Below are 22771 nucleotides of genomic sequence, written 5' to 3' on the forward strand. Positions count from 1 at the left end.
AAAAAGTGATTCTGCACACTCATAAAATCTTCCATCTCCCTGGGGGAAAATGTCACAGTTTCAGATGGAAATTACTTTTTTCACAATTATGGCTGACTCATTGTCTACCAGGCCTTAACTAGGTAAGAAAGGAAATCACGAGTGGTCTAACCTCCCCAAATACAAAGCTGCTGATAAAAACCTGACTGTACTTTTTTAAGGTTGCACTGACTTTTATTGTACAAACTGTTTACATAATTTTATTCCACACTGGAAAAAAAAGACTTTGTAAAGATTCCCATAAACTCATGCTTTAGATACATTCAAATTGCATCATATGCTGACAACACATCTTCAGCGCTTATGTGCCCTCCCGCGCAGATGGAGCTCGTCAGCCCTGTAAGGCCATCCATCTAGGCGAAGGTCACTCTAAACAAACCTACGTCCTGAGGACCTCACTGCCACCGTCCAAGCTCACTTGTCCCCGGCAGATGAACCTTAGGATTAAAGGGTGGGCTCAGCTCAGCGCACACTGTGTCTCACCTAAAAAATCCATTGCACAGGCTCGAAGGCCTTACCCGCATTTGCAAAGCCCTGTATCACCAGCGTGCTTGTAACAAATGTGGGTAAAGACCTTTCCCAAATCTTCGTTCGCAAAGAGTGCATGCAGTTTTTCAGCAAGTGTAAGAAAACTTCTCAAGTAAATTAATCTAAGTGCCTGCAGGTGCATGGCTCCCATTAAAACACAAATTTAATATTTTAGCAGTTTATATTTTACATTGCTGCTTGGTTCACTAAACTGCCTAAGTCTTTATTTTGTAGGTTTGATAATGTGGGTGAGAAGGTATCACAAAAAGAGATGAAAATAATGGGCCTATGAAGAGTCTGTGCTAAAAATGCAGCAGTCCCTAGTTTTTCAGATTCTGTAACTTAGAGTCTGACAAAACAGGATTCATCTGTATCTCAGAGTACATTATGCAATCTGAGCACTACCTCAGTGTGTCTTTCTTCCCTTGGGTAGAATATGTAGAAGTGGATGGCACAACTGAATAAGCGCAGCGCTCTGCCATTGAAAGCACAGAAAAGGCAGCAAAATGAAGATAGGAGAGCTGGTAAATATTTTTTTTTCAATTCCAGTAAGCTTCCTGCAGCTTACTCTGGAAGCAACTCACCTGCCAATATGAAAAAATGTTTTGTTCCTTCTGTTTGAATTTGCACAGCAAAACAGTGTGGTGAGATGAAACATCTCAGAAGTAAATCCTGTCATACAAAACATTTTGTGTTTTATTTTAAAGCAGAAAGGCACCTGGCAGCCTTTTTTCTGTGTATGCTTTATGCACATGGACAATTCTCCGGTTCACTGAGATCGTCAGTATTCCAGCTTATTCTTAGCCTAATTCTTAGTCTGGTTCTTGAAATGCTTGACACCCACCAGTGAAGTTCACCATATTGCTGAGGTTCCCTGCTTTGAAATTGATTGTCCTTCCTCTCTTGTAGAGTTTTAACTGACTGTGAGGGCTCCAAGTGCTTCAGTAGGTCTAAACCACCTGCCCAACCTCACCTGGGACCCCTTCCAGGCACTCAGATCCTCTACCATGAGCTCAGCTTCCCTTTTGAGCTCAGATCTGGCCAACCCAAGTCTGCCTGAGCTTCTCTGTAGGGTTTCTGTCTCCTATCCCATGTTGTTTTTGAATCCCGGACTGGATTTTCCTGACTGATCTTGGAGTAACACTGCCCCACCTTGTCTGATGAGCATCAGAGTGTTGATGACAAATTGTTGCTCTCACTATCTCAGTACACTCTGTCTGAGGACCATGCCTTGCTTTATCACTGAAGGCACTGCCCTGGCTGCACTGTGGTCCCTCTCAAGATTCTGTCTTCTCTTCCCTCCAGGAGCAGTCTCATGGCTGCTACTCCCTGGAAGCTCTCACAAAGGCTGAAGCCTGAGCTTAACTAGAGGTCCTGAACCAGCAGGCAGAGGGTGCTCGTGGTAGGGGTCCTGGTGAGACTCATTGGGGCAAACAAGGTCTGTTTGGTCACTCAGGGTTCTCACAGAGAATGAGGGTATGTACCTGCTCTGCAGACTACCCTTAGGACCATGAAACCTCACTAAAAGCTGACAGTGAGACTACTGTCAGCAGGCTGAAATTCTCAACACATAGGTTCTTCCCTTCACTGAAAAATCTGAAGGCATCTCTAAACATCAGAAGTTAGAAAATTGTTTAATGCATACAGAATCGTATAACCAAAAATAGGAAGCCTGTTGGGACCAAAACTATGATCTGGAAGAGCACCAGAAATAGCCAAAGATACGCAGTGGAAAATGTGGAAGTATTTTTCATTAGCAATCACTGACTATAGCTGTTACCACAGTGTCTAGTAGAAACCTCACTTTTGACATACATGGTGAGTGTAGTCTACAAACAGCCATTGGTTTATTTCTCCTTTCTGGTAAGGAGAACACACACTGCATTTCAGCTACTGAACTGCCTCTGTTACCCATCCGTGATCTCATTTTTATGTTCTGTCACATGGAGCAGCAATGCTACCCTCAAGTCTGAAAAGCTTTTTGCAAGAAGCATTAAAGGATGAATGCTTAGGACTAGATTAGAATTAATTAAAATGCTTGCACTGAAGCCATTGAGATTTGGAGTGAACAGATACCACATTTTATAGAATTATTATCTTCAGTTTGCTAGGAGTGTATGCTAAAAATACATAAGAAACAAGTCAAAATTCTGTACAACTTCTAACATTGACTGGGATTATGAATTTATAGCAGTTCAGTATTTCTTAAATAATGAATGAATACTCAATGAGAAAAATGTCATTGAAAGAAACCCCTAAAAGGACAAAGGCTGAAACAGCAGGATCTCTGTGACACTGTTGTACTGGGGGCCATGGATTTGATTTCCTGTGCTGCTATTCAAATAGCATATTAGAAATACTATCGTAGTAGGATCTTTTCTGTCATATATAAATAGCAGAGTAAGAGCTATTAGGCATTTTCTGGAGGGTGTGGTGTCAAAAATTTGGTTGAGTCTTTGAGACTGAGAAAAACTTAACCTCATAGTTCTGAAGGGTGGATAACAAGTACCTCTGCCAGCTGCTAAGAATGAATGCATGAATTCCTCTGCTTTCTTGGTTCACATTAGAAGGGTTTTCATTAAAAGGAACTGGAATAAAAACATGGGGGGAAAAAAGAGCCAAAATCAGTAACAACTGCTTAATAATGAAAAAATGTCTCCTTCTTATTGGCTAAAAGTGTTACTTGTTTGTTACAGCAATATGGACAGTCATATTAATGGTTTTCTTCTAACCCTCACAGTTCAGTATAATTTAATAAATTAATCCATTAAAAGAGAGTGTACACAGCCACCTTATTTAATTTTTTCAAGTTATTTCCACGTTTTAAAAGGTGGAATATTGTCAATATTTAAATCTGGTAGTTGGAAAGGCCAAAAATATGTCAAGAGTACATATTACAAAATAAAAAAGTATCAGGCAATTTCCTGAAGCCAAAACTCACACTGGTTCAATCCCTAAAAAACATACGTTCTCCAAGAGGTAAGAATTGCTTAAGTTTGTCACCGACTTAGTTTTAGCTTTGCTAGACTTATAGTAACAGTGTTCTTACTCTCTGACAGTGCAAAACTCAATAAGGTAGCAACCCAGCCTGGCTGTGTTCTGAAGTAGTTTCCCTTGAATTTCTGTCTTCAACAGATTAATCATTATCTTTTTTTGCACCCTGGCTCTTTACTGATACTGCCCTCAAATAAAACCAATCATGGTTCTTCAACAGGTAATAAAGTACAAAAGCCACTAAAGTGGTACATGTACACACGTGCTTTTTGTTTAACTGAAGATATTGCTACTGTTAGTGAATCAGGGAAGCAATGCCACATCAATAACATCCCCTGAATGCCACAGACGACATGGATCATACCCTTATCAGCACCTCAAACACACACGCTCACAGACCATGTTGAAGAACCACTATTTGCACTTGGATGGCTCCTCCATTGGGTTCTCATTTACCTTCATGCTTGGCCATGCATTATTTAAATGTTTTGCATTACTAATAGGCATTTATAAGATTTTCCATTTTTCTCCTCTTCAGACTTGGTCTATTACTATCCCTTTTTTTTTTATTTGAAAGAAACATTAAGACCCCTCCCTTACTCACCCACAGTGGAGGCCCTGGATGACTCAAATCAGATTATATTTTTGGTTCAAAGACAGAAAATTATCTGTATGCCACCAGTGCCAGCTGACTAATGAAGGAACTTAGTGTTATACTCCAAGCAGGTCTCTTGACTACTCCATGACTGGGAAACCTGAAGACAGCATAAGAAGGAGTAACCCACTCATGCGTGTGTAGAGGTATAGGTCCAAAGCTGGCCAAATAAACACCAAATTAAGTCCAAATTAAGGCCCCGTATACCATAGCAGACATGCTCTAAAAATAATTTTCTTTTTTTAGGGAAAAAAAAAGAAAAAACCCCAGATGTCATAAATTTTTAAATTTAATAAGCAAAGCAATTTTAGAAAAGAAATTCTTGCTTCATCAGCCAATTAGTTCTTGATTATAGCTCACAATTAGCATTTTAAAAGTATCACACTGTGGTGGCTTCAGGATATACATCATATTGATTAAGTACTTAGTTCCTTGAATGTGTGGGCATTGGTTTCATTAAAAACAGTTCTGCAAATTGTACAGTTGATGCAACATTCAGTGCTTGCACCTGTAAAGCAAGAGACCTTCTCATTAAGGAAATTCAGGTTTTAATTTAAAAAAATTTCCAGGAATTTGAATCTGTATATCTTTTCTGTCCACTGCATGTGCTCTTGCTCTCCTGACCTCTCCACAGCTTTCAGTGGTACAGTTCACACACTCAGTACATAACCCTTCTGTTCTATGCTGTTGTAGCACTGTTAGATCAGCAGGTAACAGGTTTTTTTCTTAATAGTATTTTTAACATTTTCCTAGATCTTTTTAAAAACCTCTACATGTTTATGGATCCTTTATGGTGTACAGCAACGGTTCCTTTTGTATCAATTCTGTTCCAGTTATGCCATCCACTTTCTCAAAAACTTTTGTTGATTAAAAATATCTTCCTAATTAAAAACATACCTTACTAAAATAATCAAAGACAGAAGACATCACAGAATTACCACTTCCAGTATTTCAGAATATTAAATAAAGATGAATGCAAGTTCATTTAATGTTCTAAAAAAAGCAGTAATTTAAAGAAAACTTCTAGCATAAAATTCAGCCAGTGAAAGAATACTTCTGCGCAGACATTATGATACTTTTTACAGAAATTTATTTTCCCAATCACAGGAGTGGAGGAGGGCGGTGTACTGCAACCTGTAGCTCATTCCTATTCCTACATATTGAAATACAGACATACATAAAGGCTTCCATTTATTTCACACATAAAAGGTACAATATAAAAGAGCTTCTCACATCTAGGGAAAAATACTTCTTTACCTTATAACCACAAATAAAATTGACCTAAATCACATTATATTTAATAAAGAATCATCAACATTTGACTGAAAATTTTTAATCAATAATTTAGCTCTATTTCCTACCAATCTTCTGGCAGAGACTTTGTCAACACTTACTTGCCACAAGACTTCCACTTTATCAGCCAAGAGACCTTTTTCTGCAAGAACCTATTCCCTTGAGTAAAAAATCCATGTAAAGAACCCTATAGCAATAAACAAGATTACATATATTATGTATATATATGAGTTTGTGTATGTAAATGTATATGTGTACATATACGGGGAACATCTCCACTAGATGTTTCTCTGGAAATGACATTTCTTGTTTTTAATTCTCACAATCTACTTCTGTACAACACTGGCCATAGAGCTAGTAAAAGCGAATGTTGGTGAAAATTAACTAGTGCATCTGACTGCATTATTTCTAAAATTAACCATATAAGAAAATTTGAAAGAAAATATGCCAAACTTCTTGTGCCACTACAATCAGGGAAAACCATTTAGCCCAGGATGCAAAAACCCTTATGCATTTTCCAGAGAAGGAAAGAATTAACTATGGCTGTCAGATGTGAACTTGGATACTGCAAGTAAACTTTCTATCTCATGAGCAACCACTAGCACAAAGTAACTTAGGCTGGTAAAAAAAACCCAAACTACAGTCTTCATGATTTCTGATTTCATGTGAGGAGACTTATTCAATATATTGTTTTCATCTTAGAATAACTGTATTTTATTATGAAGTCTGGTAATTTCTATTCAGATTCTCCCCATGTATTCCAAAGTACAGTTCCCTAGGAAGAGTAAAGTATCTGGACAGTTAAATCATGGCCACTATAAGATACAACATCTCCATAACTAAATAGATAATTATATTATTCTGCAGTTCTACAATTTGGTCTTTTAACAGTAGAACAAATAACGTCATTTATCAGCTAAACTCATTTTTTGATTATCATCTAGATTTTGCATCTCAGTCTGTGCCAGTACAAGAATTTCTAGCCAAATAAGAGAAAATTTACAGAATACAGATTAATAGGATGGAGTATTTTGCTCTTAGTAATCAAATTTCCTCTCAAATCGTAAATTCTTCACTCCCAGTTGTGCATCTTCTGAATTTGTATACAACTGTAAAAAGAAGCCCTGATCTTAGGCAGATGCTATTCTGATGTGAGTAGAAGGGCTCACAGAGGAGGGATACTAAGTTAGAGGATTTATTAACTTCTAACAATATATGGTTTTTATACCAGTAGTCTCTTATATCAGTAGAGTTAAAGAAAAATGAAAGTGTGAAGGAATTTCTGGAGATCTACTCTACTTCTGCTGAAAGCCAGGTTAGCCTGAAAATTGGATCAGGTTGCTTAGAACCAAGTCCTGGAAAATTTTGCACATATCCAAAGACAGAGATATCCACAGCGTTCCTGTGCATCAACTCCAGTACTTCAATACCCACACAGTGAAGAATTTCTTCCTTCTGTCTTATGCAAAATTCCATTCTGTTTCCTGACTCCATCTTTGTACTAATCACTCATTAGATGATGGAAGACAGCAATTAGATTTACCTATCTTCCTTTGGCCTTCTCTTCCCAGCTGAGCAAACACACAGCCCCTCCTTAAGCATTGCATGCCCCAACTGCTTGCTAGACTGTCGGTCTTGCAGTGTCTTTCTTCACTGGTTGGTAACTGTAGTTGTTCTATTCTGGAAAACTGTACCTGGAGCAAACACAGAAAAGCCTAGAGAAGCCTATTTAGGAAACGTTTTATTCCTATCCCTGCCACAACAACACTCATCCCTTAAAAAACCAAGTGGAATGTAATGCACATTTCAGGTCATACCCTTGAGTTGCTAATATTTCAGGAAATATACACAATAAAATGACTCTTCGGTGATTTCTATGAACAAAATCTACTTTAGAGAGCAGTCAACATAATTGAAAGAAGTTGGTTTGCAATAGTTTTTCAGATACTGGAAAATGTATTTTCTTCCTTTGGACTAGGGAGCAGGGAGTCTCCATACTCATTTGTTACTGTAATATAGAAATTAGCAAGCAATTTCTCCAGTGATAACCTGTTCTGAGAAATAACTTCTTTCCTAGGAAGAAACAGTTTTCCTGTCTGCTAAATGATTAAGTAGAATGGCAGCAGTGTGCTCATGGTTTTAACCATTGAACAAATGTGACTGAAATAGAATTTCCAGTGTCTCCTTATTCCTACAAATGAAGTTAGTCCAAAACAAGCAACATTTCACCCAAAACTGTCTTGAGGAGGTAAGCTGTCCAGGACTAAGGCATTAAGGTTGCTTCCAGACTACTAATGAGTAGTGTCCCATCTTGGACAGCTCTTCATGGACAGATATTGTCAGGGGCAGACAGTGGATAGCCAAGACATAATTCCAGTAAATACCATATGAGATGTTTATGTTTTATTAATTTGGATTTTAGCTGCTAAATTTCTTAAGGTAGGAGCGAGTTTTGCTCTGTTCAGTATAGAACCTAAAAATAACTCGTTTTAGCTGATTAACACTCATTTTCTAAACATCTGTTTCTTAAGATGTGTTTGACCAATTGTTTAGAGTTTTTTTCCTTTCCTGCCTTCTAATTTTTATAAGCAAATACACAGAACTATCATGATGCCATTATCTTTTAATGTCTGGGAGTTTGTGATTGGTTGTTCAAGGTGTACAAGGACTGGTATCTTAATTATTTTTTGAATACAGGTGTCTACTGCATTCAACTGGAATATGTCTTCCAGTGAGAATGATTATAAACATGGGCCTAAATGTATCTATTTAGATATTCAAAGTTTAAGGAGTTCATTTATGGAGTAGAAGATGGCTCAGATCCTTAATACCATGTACTAAGCAAAACTTTTAAGACCTTTGCAATTAATAAGAACTGAGACTCTCCCAAGTTCAGATGTGAACTGAATATGGAATTTCATCTGAAGAAACAAAAATTAAGCAAAATTTAATTCATTTAAGTAGGCAACTGCTAGATGTTTCTATATGGTGTCTAACCATATAGATTTATACCACCTTTTAATGATTTTTAGGAAAAGCATCCTCACATCTCCATGTCCAAGTTGTTCCTTTTTTTCTTTTCAGGATTTCATTTGAAGGCAAGAAGAGCATTGGAAAGGAATTAGTATTCCAGGGAAATGGACTAAAGAAATTATCAAAGACTAACAGAAATGTTTTTCCAGTTTTCCCAATTGCTACAATAATCTCGGCCTACCCAACTTAGAAAGCCCTATGAAATATGTTAAACTTAGGAATCCATTTGTTAGTTTAGAACAGCAAAGAACGAACTTGTAAGTGTATGCTTGCTGTCACCCATAGAGACTGCCTTTTCAATAGGCCAATGTAGAGTCTACAAAAGCATTAAAAGGTACATACAGAAAATACATTTTTTTATCTTTCAAGGTCAAGTTATACTTTTCTAACCCTTATAAGGTTTTATGAGGGAAGTATACAACCTCAAGGAAGATGGATGGAGGACAATCTATAAGCATCATGATCCACGCTGTAGGATAATCTCAAGCATGTCTGTAGTTCATTTAGAGCATCATATTGGTGTACTAGACTGCAACAGAAAGTAGCTATTTTAAACTTCTTCATTATGTCTGCAGTATACTGCAGCCAGTGATGAGATGGCATACCAAGGAAAATAACAGATTACATCTGCATAGCGGAGACTCCCACGAGCCCCAGTACTCCTTTTTTTCTTTTTTTTTCCTACCCCCTCCCCCCAACAGATCACCCTTGCAAAATTTCCAGGCACAGTAAGGAGGTTTTTAGTTATATGTCTTACATCACTAAGTGCATTTTCATCTAATGCTCTCTTGATTTCCAGAATTTGATTTATTTAACAAAGCTGACAGGAAATAAAGTTGAGTTGTTTGAAGCTGAGGAACTGCGTACATGCTGAGAAAGGATGTTCAAAGGGTAAGTGAACCCAGTGTCAGTGGCAGACTGCACCAGCTACACAGGAAGTGAATCAGTGATTCTGCTCACAAGAAGTGATGTCTAGACACCAAGAATACTGCTCCAAAAAAAAAGCCAATATAAATTGCACAGCTATGTGCTGATATGAAAAGTAGGAGAGCAAGATACATGAAATGTCAATATTTGGTACCTTCATTTAATGCATTTAGAATTATCTTCTTTTGACTTGTTGATCAAAATCAGGTCAAAAATAACTCAGTAAAAACTGATAAATTTGCACTGTAACATCAAGAATATACATTTTCTAAACTCATAGGCAATCCTTGGTCTTACCTTTTCTTTCAGGATGGGCCTCATATGAGTTATGAAGAACATTCACAGTTCCATAAATTCCCTCAAGAAGCACTAACAAGCCACCACTATAGGACCTTTCATACTCTGTACCAAGTAATTTACTCTGTTTGCTTGAGAGTTAAAATGGGAAATGCCAATTAGTATCTAGGCCTTCATATCTGTACAAGGAAGATATCCTAAGTACATTGCAGAGAGCTTTCAGCATGATCAGGAAATAGAAAAATACACTGATGATCTTATCTTTATTGTTTGGTACTTGGATATATTTTGTGATGGAATTTTCAAGTTCATTTCTTTTTAATGGAAATAAATAAATACTTTATCCCATTATTATGGACAGTGTTTTTATACCATCAGTTGTCCAAAAGGCAGAATTTAAAGAATCCACAGAGATAAAAAAGAAACAACACAAAGCTACATGATAGAGAGCAGTGACTTCCAACTGGAATCACATAATCACAGAATGAGTCAAGTTGGAAGGGACCACAGTGGGTCATCTGGTCCAACCTCCTAGCTCAAGCGGATTCATCCTAGAGGACGTGGCACAGGATTGTGTCCAGACAGTTCTTGAATATCTCCAGTGAGGGAGACTCTACAACCTCTCTGGGAAATCTGTTCCAGTGCATGGTCACACACATAATAAAGAAGTTCTTTCTCATATTCAGGTGGATCTTCCTGTGCAGCAGTTTCTGCCCATTGCCTCTTTTCCTACAGTTCAGCACCACCAAGAAGAGCCTGGATCCATCCTCTTGGCACCACCCCTTCAGGTACTAATAGACACTGATGTTCAGCTATCTCTTCTCCAGGCTGAACAGGCCCAACTCTCTCAGCCTTTCCTCGTAAGAGAGGTGCTCCTGTCCCCTAATCATCTTTGTAGCCCTCTGCTGGACCCAATCCAGGGGCTCCATGTCTCTCTTAAAACTAGAACTGGACACAGTACTCCAGATGTGGCCTCTCTGGGGCTGAATAGGGGGGAAAGATCACCTCTCACAATCTGCTGGCAATGCTCTTCCTAAGGCACTCCAGGATAACACTGACATTCTCGGCCACAAGAGCACACTGCTGGCTCATGGACAGTTCTTCTCATTTCTCAGCCTCAGGAACAGTACAGTACCACTTCATTTTTAAGGCTGCAGCAATGGCTGGGATTCCGAGACAAAAGCAAAACCTACACATCGTCAAGGGAGGTGGGCGTGGCGGATCCAGTTTCTGAAACCACTTTCTTGGGGTAAGCACTGCTACACTTTCAGAAAGGGAAGTTTATCCTCCAGCTCTACAGGGAATGAATATGGTGCCATTTAAAGACTCAGAGGCCCTATAAGCTGCTATAAGCAAAGTCATCTCTCCATTCCATGGTTACCATGGTTAAATGGTAAAATAGTGATTAAATAATTAGTATTCATTATGTATTTCATGAAGTTTTTTCCTACACAAACCCTCAAATGGTCATTAAAGGGGGAAAAAATCCTGCAGGATGCTTTAATGCTGCTACCGACTGTATTAACTGTAACATGGATTTTCAGTCAAAATTTAAGACACGTTTGTGAGACACAGACTACCATTCTAGAACAAAGTACGTAACTAGACCCACACAACCATGACCACAAAGATAACCTGCAGAGAGAGACAGATACAGGGATGCTGCTTTATCTTAAAAAACCCCAAACAACAACAACAACCAACCACCAACCAACCAACCAAACAAAAAACCCAAAAACAAAAACAAAACAAACAAACAAAACAAAACAAAAAAAACAAAAAACAAATATTTCAGCTGGCAAGGAAACATGAAGCTACAACACCACCGTATTTTTCATGAGTCCCAGATCAATATAAAGCTATACGCCTTGTGCACTGAACCAGCTATATTATGTGGTAGATGTCGTTTCCATTTTTAATATGGTTCATTTTTAGTTCAATTAGAAATATGTGGATGAAACGTCCACCTAATCATTTTGTTGACGCATGGCAAGTCTTTATTGTCAGCAGTCGGTCAGCAGAAATACAGATAAACAGAGGTAAGAATTTAGTCTTAAAAATGAAAAGATGATAATAATATCTTAATTGTATTACAGTGTATTACACTTTAGCTTTAAGCAATTTCATTCATTGTGTATGCAACATTTAAACTTTTATTAGCCTCTCTGAGTGCGAAAATGACTGAGAGTTGGAACCACAGAGAAGGAAAGGATGTGCTCGGTGTTGCATTACGCCCTTTCTTTTTTAACAAGAGGACAACAGCTTCAATCATAGTAATGATAAAAAAGTCTGCATTTGATTATATTTAATTCAACTTATTTATCTTTTTTGACATAACAATGGTAATTTGAAAAAAAACATGACTAACGTATCACTGACCTGCATCATATATATTTACACAAGAATAGGTACTCTGCATGTTTAAACTGTCTCTAGAAGTACATGCAATACACAAAATCAAAGATGAATAAAAGCTTTTTAGGTTTTGAGCCATTGTTATAAGGAAAAAAAGGCCCACCACGTTTTGTAACATGGATACTAGAGACCATGTAATATTTAATTTAAAACTGAAACAGTCTGCTAATTTAAAAGAGAAATTTAACTACCTTTTCTTCCCAGTGTCAACACTTTGAGCACAATTCCAATTAATTTTTTCCATTATACTGCTTACAAACACTTAAAAGAAGACAAGTTGTAAATCTAGTCCTCTAAATCATTTTATAAGGGACGCCATTCTGTTTTGATAGGAAAATGTTATGCACTACATAATACAAAAGTGGTGGTAGCAGCTGTGGGTTCCCTATCACAGGTTTGCAAACACATCTAATCTAATTGATGAGCTTTTGTTTAAACATTCATTGATATGCATCCTGTGACGCATATGGTTTCAAGGATTCAGAGCAATATACAGCCCAAGTGATCTCCCTGTGATGTTAAAACAACTTTTATATGACTGAGAATGCAAAATATCTTTATTAATGTACTTTTACAAATAAAAAAAAGCAACAAAAAACCAAAACAATAAAAACAGCAAAAAAAACCCCTAACCAAAGTCCCTTAATTATTATATAGCTGTGCTCATTCCAGTTCCCATTGAAACCTACAATTCAATTCACACTGATTTTAACAGAATGATCAGAACCAGTGTGGATAAATACTTATCCTCTGTGCTTTGGAACACACAATTAAAAAAAACTAATTTGAAATCTGCCATTACTGTAAGCAACTTACACAATCTTATGCGCTCATGCAGACATAAACTGAATTACAGGTTTCATGTTATCACCTGAGGTAACATCATATTTTGCAAACATAACAATTCTTCATGTGATTTTCCTTTGTTGCAAACATCTTTCTTGCATGTTGCTCAGAACTGACTAACACCTTTTCTTTATTATTATTGAAAATAAATTAGATTTCTCAAGCATAAAATCTGAAAACAGTTGATTTTATCTCATTTGGTCAAATTCAAATCTATTTTTCCAGAAAGCAATGACATGTAATTTAACATCAAGTTGCCATCAGAGAAAGTCTCTGTCTAGTCTGTGCCACTGATATTCAGAGTCATCTTTATTGAATAAGCAGTAAGAATACAGCTTCAGAAATGAAGGCATTACTTGATTGTTTCTTCTTTTTCTTCAAGAAGCATTTCAAGATGTTTGAAGGCTCAATGTGTGTCAATAGTCTTAACTGACAGACTGTCTTTTTCTCAATATTTGGCCTATGTAAAGCCTTCCTCCAAATTTAAATAAAATTGCACTTGGAATTTACTATGGCTATTTCTTGGTGGATTCTGCATTTTTTGTAATACAGAAAAGCAGTTCTTCTAGCTTCCACATTGTGGAAACAGATAAAAAAACCCCACCAAAACACTAAGGAAAATTTAGGGAAATTGCAGACAATTCTAGGTGAGAGGGAAAGAATGGGGTCTCTGGTTTGCCATGGTGCCTTGTTCTCTACAAAAATATTGAATAAAAGATCAGTTACAGGGGAAACTATTAATATTGAACAAAACAGCGAAATGGTAGTTTTCGTTCTCACTTCAGTCCATGAAAAGAACGACCACTGTAAAACTTCTATTTGGGAGAATACATGGCACAGTTAAAATGGGACTCTTTCACATGGAGCACTTGGAGGAAAACAACTTCCAACAGAAGCATACTATTTACAATGAATCTAATCAGAGACCTTTATTTGGTCTGAGTGTTGTTTTCTTTTTTTTCTAAAACCCCTCTTGGTTAATTGTAAATTCATCAGGAAGGTCCTTCCAGTTTCTCGTTACAGCTCTACTTCCAGTTCTGTCTGCAATTCCCTTGTGAAGCAGTAATTTTTGGCATTGTTTGTGCCACCTTTACAGTTCAATTCAGCAGCTCCCTCTCTCTCCTAAGGCAGAAGTTGCTCTTAGCTCCCTGCACTGCAGTGCAATGCAGCCGAAGTACCAGCAGTACCAAGTGTGTTTATCTGACTAGGTTTCTCTTGTGTTGTACTAACCTCTGCAATCCAGCCCCCCCCTACATCAGAGATACACTCATCAGCATCCTAATCCTTTACAGAAAGGAGAGAAGAATACCGTCAATCACAGGGGAGCCTTTGGGTGATCTCAGCATCTTTCCATGAGACGTTCTTCCTTCTCTCCACCTGTCTTTATGTGCTTCTTCCTTATTTCTTCCTTCTTTCCTCAGCCCCCTCCTTTCTGTACAGATGTGCCATGGCCGCCCCAGCGAGTATGACTCAGCTCCCACCCTCGCCCCCTACTCACACTGCATCCACACTGCTTTGCACGATTAGGGTCCCAAGACTAATCAGTGACCTCCATGTTCAATTACCTCCATGTTACCCAGCCCTCCAGTCCCTGCGGTGTCCTGCCTCCTCTCAGCAGTGCCAGACCAGCTCCTATGCCTCCTCTACCCTGCAACATTGTTGAAATGAGGCGGGGGTTGCCTCAAAAGAACTCACCATCCCATGGCTCTTCCTAACCCTGGGACGTGGATTATACTTTTCCTGACTGTGACTTCTCCACACTCCCCTCCCCATATACTATCGGAGGCGTCTCGGGACCTAAATTCCCAAAGCACCCTGCAAAGCAGGAACTTGGTGTGTTTTGGAAAAGTCCTCTCCTGAAGCTGCAGGGGAGGGAGTCCCCCGCTCCCCCTCACGAGTCACGAATGCTAAACTATTCTCCCAACGCAGTCAATGTGAGCTACAATCCTTGAAGGAAACCCACAGTGACAAAAGCAATGGTGTTTTCAAAAAGCCTTAAATTTGTTTTCTTTCATTCGTTCGTTCATTCCTTTTTTTCCCCCGTCCTTTTCTGTTGCAAGGTATGAAACCCTGCCTATTCCCTTCTTAACAGATCTTAGAAAGTGCTGGTTCCTTAAGGAGCTGGAATTGACAACCTTTGTGTACCTTTAATTTTCCTCGCCATCCTTACTGCTAGGACATCTGCAAACTTATTTTCTTCAAGCATCTGGAGTCTGCGAACCTCGACACCCCTTGTTTTTGCTCCCCTAGCGTGCAAAAGTTCTGCCAGCTTTAATATGCCAGTCAGCTTCTAAAGCAGAGATTAGACGCTCACACCTCCTCGGATCTGTGCAACCTGCTCTCCCTGTGCAAAGAGCGAGCGAGCTCTGGATGGAGCTGGAGTGAGCAGCAGCCGAGCACAAACTGCTCACGCTCACCGCGGAGATGAAGGGGAACCCCGCGCTCCCGTCCAGCCCTCGACCTGCCACGAAGAGAGCTTTGCCCCCGCGCCCCCCGGTGAGCAAGCCCCTTGTTAAGTTCCGTGGAAAAGTTGAAGTCAAGCATGCAAAAAAGAAGGAAAAAAAAAAGAAAAAGGAAAAGTTGCGGGGAAGCAGCCGCGGCAGCCCGAGTGCCCGGAGCATCACTTACCGGGGGCAGGCAGCGGATAGCCGCGGCACTTCCCTCCGATGCCGCTGCCGCTGCCTCCTTCTCGCGGCGTGAGGCTGCGGGAGGGAGCGAGGAGCCTCCCGGAGGAGCCGCCGAGCGTGACAGACCAGAGAAGGGGCGGACCGGAGCGGCTGTGTGGGCTTCGCGTTGCGGTGGAGCCTCTGCGGCAGTGCCGAGGAGAGAGGGGGAGCGGGCGGGCGCGGCAGGAGGCGCGGGGCGGGCGGCGGCCGCCACCATCAATAACCGGAGGCGTGGGGTGCGGGGAGGGCGATCCCCGCCGCACGTAGCGGCCGGAGCCGGAGGAGAGGCACGGAACCACCCCCCCGCCGCAGGCAAGGCTAGGAAGCCTCCGTACAACAGGGCCCTTTTTCCCACTAGAAGGGAAAAACAAAAATAGTGACGCTCACGCATGCACTTTATTTCAGAAGATAGTGTTTTATGAGAGGTGAGGACAAGGGAGAGAATATGAAATTGCTTGTTTCAGAACAGGTTGCAACAGGCCCGATGAACACCCGGAGATCACTGCATCCCTCCTCCTTACTCTTGTCCCAGGGAGCGGGCTGTGAACACTTTGTGGCAACAGTGTACAGCTGTCTGCGCTCCACATGCGAAGACTGAGACTGAAGATCAGGGTGAAAATAAGTGGTGTAGGAAGTCCCAGGAGCAATATTCACCCTCCTGAGTGAAAAAATTCCTGACCAGGAGGAGAGGGAAGCATTAGAACTGATTGCCCAGAGTGATGGTGGATCCATATCATACATGACTTTTTAAGAAAACATTGGAAAAATACATGTGTATAGGCAATTTTTCATATTGGCACAAATGGATAGACTAGAAGTCTTCTTTTAAAGAGCAGGATATTGTTATGTTTATTACCATGATCAACATATTTTTAATGCAGTGGTATCAAAGACTGAAAACTGTATCATAACTTTGTCACACTAGATGTTAATATCCACTGTAGAGCAAAGAATATGGATTTAACACTCATTTTTGTTTATGTACATTTACCTGCAATTTCACTGGCAAAGCGTGTAATGTGACAAACACAGTGGTATTGCTGAAATGAAGACGTGAGAGAAAGTGAAGAGAGCAGGTAGAATTCCATATTAAACTACTTTTGAAAACCAGCAAATATTCAACCAGTTCTATTAACAAACATGGGACTTGGATTTGTCTTTCCAAAATATGTTAAACCGTGATTAATACCTATAGTAGAAAGGTAGGATAACGGCCAGTTACCATCATTGTCCCTGCACATACGTAGTGTGTGTCTTCTACAGAGTTGTAATTTTTGATACCCCATCTGCCTTTGAGTCTTCCTGTCAATATTTGTGAGCTTATATGCATGTTTTCCTATGTATTGAAATATTTTTCTTTTCCTCTGTTGTTGAGCAGAAGACTCAAACATCAAAGGAAATCGGCTTATTGATTGGCTACCCAGGGGAAAATTGAATGAACTATGCATGGAGTGCTGTCAAGTGTGAAACACAAGTAGAGAAGCAGAAGAAAAATACCTATTACTTTTCTGTCCCTTTCAGTAATCCCAGTATTAGAAAATTGCACCTGGTGTTACAAAACAGCACCTCCCTGCAAATAGACTAAACTTGTCACGAACGGTATAGAAGAATAAAAAAGATTCCAAAATTTTCCTATGGCAGCAAAAGAAAAGGCTATCTGTGCTACAAAAATAAGAATGGTGGTAAAATGTTATTTCCATCCATTTACTATTGACTATCTAAAAGGAACATATATGTATATAAAATGCATCTTAATCCAACCCTACTGTATTTTACTGAAATAAAATGGTTAGGACAAAGGCACTCTCCTTGTGAGCTTTTAAGCAAATATAACAACTACGAAAGAAAAAAACACCACTACATTTAGGTTTTGAACACACAGGACTGAAATGCTAAGAAAAATAGATCACTGTGATAAAATCATAACGGATGAACTCAAGAGTTTTTTTAACCTTATCTTCAGATTTCACTGAGAAAGGACCACTACAGCAGCCACCTTCCTCCTCACCTACTGTGTTTGGGACAGGGACGTTCATGACGTAGATTTGTAGGCATTTTGTAGCAAACAGGTAGATAGACTAAAGGATTAAACAGAGAATTTTGTCCACAGAATAAAAAGTGTGTGGTTTTGTAGTTAGATTAAACTGATTTTAACATTGTGCTTCTACTGCAGAGATCAGTTCTTCCATTTGTTCTTCATTCTGTCACTTTCTTACCATCAGCTTTATTGTTTGTGTGGCTTCTGGGTAAAATGAGTTGGTGAGTAGATCTGCCTGCAGAATAAAACTGGAAACCAAAGGGAAGTATATCAAAGTGTGATAGGTTTTCAGCTAGACCAGCGACATACTCTCGTCTCAGGCTGAGTTAAACTGATCTTGAACCTTCAGCACACATACAGGACTGATTGTGCCAGCTCAGATAGGTAGTTATGGGAATGTGTAGCATCATTGAAGTAAAACTGTATAATATCTTCTTGTTCTGTTTTCTATCTATATATGAAAGGAGAAAATTTATTCCACCCCAAACTTCCCCCTGGCAGGAAGCAGGTCTCATTCCTACCACCAGAAAATGCATACTGAGGTAATTGTCTGCACACCAGCAACTTCGATGGAAAAAATATCTCTTGAGTTTGAGAATTTTACATAGAATACCTCTGTCTTCCCTGCTACTGGATCTGATGGTTTATACCTTTCTGAAATTTGCTCTCAAGACTACTCTTTCATATCAAAAATAAAATTTTATCATTATACACATTCAATTAAGTTCATATCTACTGCTCTGTCCTTTTTCTGTACAGACTACATGACGCATCTAGGCTTTTTGATTTACAGCTATCATAGACTCAACAACACAATATTTATTTATGGCTAGTGGATTACTCTAGAATATGACCACATGCATATTGCATTCCTCCTCCAACAGGAGAAAACCAAAGATGTTGTTTCTAGCTGGTTGAAAAGCAACTAAACCTTAGTAACATTATTTTGTAAAGGAATTGAAAAATGCAGACCCTGTGATTCTTCAAAATTATTTATTCCATACTGTCTTTAAAAGTACATCGCAAATAAATGTCTGTGTTAAAATACTGTAGACAGTTTGCTGTAATTACTATTTTTATTTATTTCAACTTGTTCCTTAAATGCTTGTTGGTGATACATTAGTTTTGTTTCTCCATTATTTGCTTTTCAGGGTGTAAATACAGCAATATCTGGCTATAGAATAATGACTTAAAATAGAAATCAGCAAAGATTTATATTATTTTACTTGAAAACAAAGTTAAATGCTTCATAGAACCAGAATCTTACACCACGTTTCTTTTGTACAAGTGCCACCTTTATCACTGATGTAATCCTACAAGAAATTTCCTTGACTTAAATGGGGTAACGGAAAATTAATAGAATGTAGATATAAAGTGCCTAGAAACATTTAAGGTTAAATTTCTGTAAGGAGTCAAGGACCTGCAGGAATCTTCTGAACTGCTGTGGTAAACAGCTTTCTTCAAACACCAAAGCACTTCAGGATTCTATTGTATGCAGTATATAAATAATTCAGACTACATCTGTGCACAGTGACCTACCACAAGAGTCCTGAAAGAGACATTTGGACTCCTCTTCATCTGGTATAAGTTACAGCAGGAAAATGCCACCTAAATGTACAGATGGAATTCACTATGGTTTCAGGTGACAAAGACAGAAAAATGATCTGCAGTTTGTCTAAAAGAAAAGAAAAATAATTCAGTTTTCTTTAGTTAGGCATGAGATACTTCCCTGAATTTGACCCTAAAGATTGTGCACCATCATATTTAGCCACATCCAATTAGAAATCTCATCTCATGGCTAGGCTTCGCCAACGAAGATTTGGGAAGGGCTCTACCCATGTTTGTTGCAAGCGCGTTGGTGGCTAAAAAGGCCAATACGAGATAGGCATGTCCGAATGCAAAAGGCACAGCAGAAAGACTCCTTAGGTGGTATATTCTACAAGGCATGATTCTTTCTGCGTTGTCTTTTCCCCTCAAGGGTGATCCTGCATGCTTTCTCAAAAGCAGCGGCAGCATTATAGGTGGTGTGTTTTCAGACCTCCCGATTGGAGGCCAGAGTAGACCAGTTATGGTGATCAATCTGGTCAAGGCTGAGATGTTGTTTCAGGGAGTCCTTATATCTTCTCTTTGGGGCTCCTCTCTTGCAACAACCGGTGGCAAGTTCACCATAAAGCAAGATCTTAGGGAGGTGGTGGTCCTTCATCCTTGAGACGTACCCTGCCCAACGCAACTGTGTTCTCAGCACCATGGCCTCAATACTTGTGACTGCTACTTGTTCTAGAACAGATGTATTGGTCACATAATCTGACCAGTGGATGTTTAGGATTGTGTGGAGACAGTGTTGATGGAAGTGTTCTAGGAGTCGCAGGTGGTGGCGGTAGATGACCCATGATTCAGATCCATATAAGAGAGTAGACAACACTATGGCTCTGTAAACACTGATCTTTGTACTTTTCTTCAGGTGTTTATTTTGCCAAACTCTTTTATGAAGCTTTCCAAAAGCACTCTATGCCTTTGCTAACCTGTTGTCTATCTCTCCGTCAATCTTACCATCCGAGGAAATGAGGCTACCCAGGTAATTAAACTGCTGAACTGATTTGAGCTCTGATTCACCAGTGATGATATGAGGATGAAGGAAGACTTCCTGAGGTGCTGGTCGATGAAGAACTTCTGTCTTCTTTAAGCTGACTTCCAGCCCAAAGAGCTCAGCAGTATCTGCAAAGTAGGATGTTTAACGCTGCAGAGCTGCTTCTGTGTGGGCAACACGGGCGGAGTCATCAGCATAGAGCAGCTCCCAGACAAGATGGTTTAAGGTCTTGGTGTGGGCCTTCAGTCGCCTTAGGTTGAATAGGCTTCCATCAGTACGGTATCAAATGTAGATACCATTCTGATCCTCAAGGTCTGCCGTGGCCCTTTGGAGTATCCTGCTGAAAAAGATTGTGAATAGGGTTGCTGCTAGAACGCAGCCTTGTTTCGCACCATTAGTTATTAGGAAGGGCTCAGAAAGTGCGTCGCCATGTCTGACTTGGCCGTGTTGATCCTCATGGAGTGAGATGATCATTTTAAGGAACTTGGGGGGACAACCTAAACCTTCCAAAATCTACCATAGACCTTTTCTGCTCACAGTATCAAAAGCCTTGGTGAGGTCAACAAAGGTTACGTAGAGACCTTTGTTCTGTTCCCTACACTTCTCCTGCAGTTGTCTGAGAACAAATACCATGTCTGTAGTGCTCCTGTTGGCTCTGAAACCACACTGGCTTTCAGGTAGAATTCCTTCTGCTATAGCGGGTATTAGTCTGTTCAAGAGTATTCTTGCCAGGATTTTGCCAGCAATGGAGAGCAGAGTAATAGCACGGTAATTTGAGCAGTCTGATTTAATACCTTTCTTCTTGTACAAAGTGATGATGCCTGCATCACAAAGGTCTGATGGTAGTTTGCCTAGTTCCCAACAGCGCACCACAAACTCATGAAATTTAGCATGGAGTGCAGGGCCCCCATGTTTCCAGACTTCGGATGGAATTCCATCAACCCCAACTGCCTTGCCAATTTTCACCTGCTGTATGGCCTTGAGGGTTTCTCCTAAAGTGGAGGCAGCATCCAATTCGTATTTCACCGGTTGTTGTGTGATGGACTGAATTGCTGAGTCTTGGACTACACGGTTGGTACTGAAAAGAGTCTGAAAGTGTTCAAACCATTGATTCAGAATGGAGGTTTTATCTGTTAGAAGCCTTTGACCATCAGCGCTGAGGGCTTTGGACTTGGTATGTAGGCCCATATGCTGTTTTCAGGGCCTCATAGAATTCTTTAGGATCACCTGTATCTGCACATAATCGAGTTTTTTCAGCTAGATTGATCCACCACCTGTTCTGGATGTCACGGAGTTTCTGTTGTAGCTTGCTGCATAAAAGACGAAAGGCTGTTTTTCTTGCGTGACAGGATGGCAGTGCAAGGTGTGCTTGGTGGGCGGTTCTCTTCTTCCTCAACAATTCCTGGATCTCTTGGTTGTTTTCATCAAACCAGTCCTTGTTCTTCTTGAGGGAGAACCCTAAGGATTCTTCAGAGGATTGCAGGATGCTGTTTTTAATGTGGTGCCAAATTGTTTCAGGAGAGGAATCTGCAGAATTTGTGGAATGGTTTTCGAGCCTAGTTTGAAGGTTTGTCTGGAATCTGTCTCTTACTGTGAGTGATTGCAGATCGTTAACTTGGAGTCTTCTCCTTGGGATACTGTCTCTTCTAGGTTTGAATTTGAGACTGAAGTTGAGTTTACAGCGCACAAGACGATGGTCTGTTTGGCATTCTGCACTGGGCATCACGCGGGTATGGTGGACATCGCGGACATCTCTCCGTCCCACCAGGACATAACCAATGATGTGCCAGTGCTTAGATCTAGGGTGCATCCAGGTTGTCTTCAGACTGTTTTTCTGTTGAAAGATAGTATTAGTGATGGTGAACTGTTGCTCCACACAGAATTCTAGCAGAAGTCGACCATTATCGTTGCAGTTTCCAACACCATACTTGCCTAATATTCCTCTCCATGCTTCAAAATTCTTACCTACTCTGGTGTTGAAATCACTAAGGATAATGATCTTATCATCTGCAGGCACCTTTTGGGTAAGGCGGTGCAGGTCAGCGTAAAGTCTTTTTCAGCAGGGTCGGCTTGGAGAATTGGGACATATATGCTAAAGACAACAACGTGTTGTTTGTTGTGGAGTGGAAGGTGTAGGGAGATAATGCGGTGAGAGTGACCTTTCGGCAGATTTTCGAGTTTAGGAACAATAGAGTTTTTGATCATGAAGCCGACTCCTGAGAGATGTTTTTCAGTTCTGGGCTTACCTGTCCAAAAGAGTGTGTAACCGGCACCATGTTCTCTGAGGCTGCCTTCCTTGTGAAGGTGAACTTCACTGAGAGCAGCTATGTCGATGCCGAGACGAGCCAACTCATGGGCAATTAGGGCAGAAGGACGCTCAGGACATCCGCTATCCACAGAATCGAGCATGGTTCTGATATTCCAACATACTAGAGTTAATTTAGGCACACCTT

General features: G+C 39.9%; 1 protein-coding gene across 1 annotated transcript in view; it reads right to left on the bottom strand.

Moving 5' to 3' along the window:
* SV2C (synaptic vesicle glycoprotein 2C) overlaps window positions 1–15900 on the bottom strand; it is a 115243-nt gene extending 99343 nt beyond the window's left edge. The window contains exon 1 of the mRNA XM_027634937.1: window positions 15656–15900. The gene's annotated coding sequence lies outside the window, so the exon portion shown is untranslated. The remainder of the gene's footprint in view (window positions 1–15655) is intronic.
* Between the last annotated feature and the right edge of the window lie 6871 nt (window positions 15901–22771).

This window comes from Corapipo altera, unplaced genomic scaffold, assembly GCF_003945725.1.
Source record: "Corapipo altera isolate COAL_440 unplaced genomic scaffold, ASM394572v1 61411, whole genome shotgun sequence".
NCBI classification, from domain to species: Eukaryota; Metazoa; Chordata; class Aves; order Passeriformes; family Pipridae; genus Corapipo; species Corapipo altera.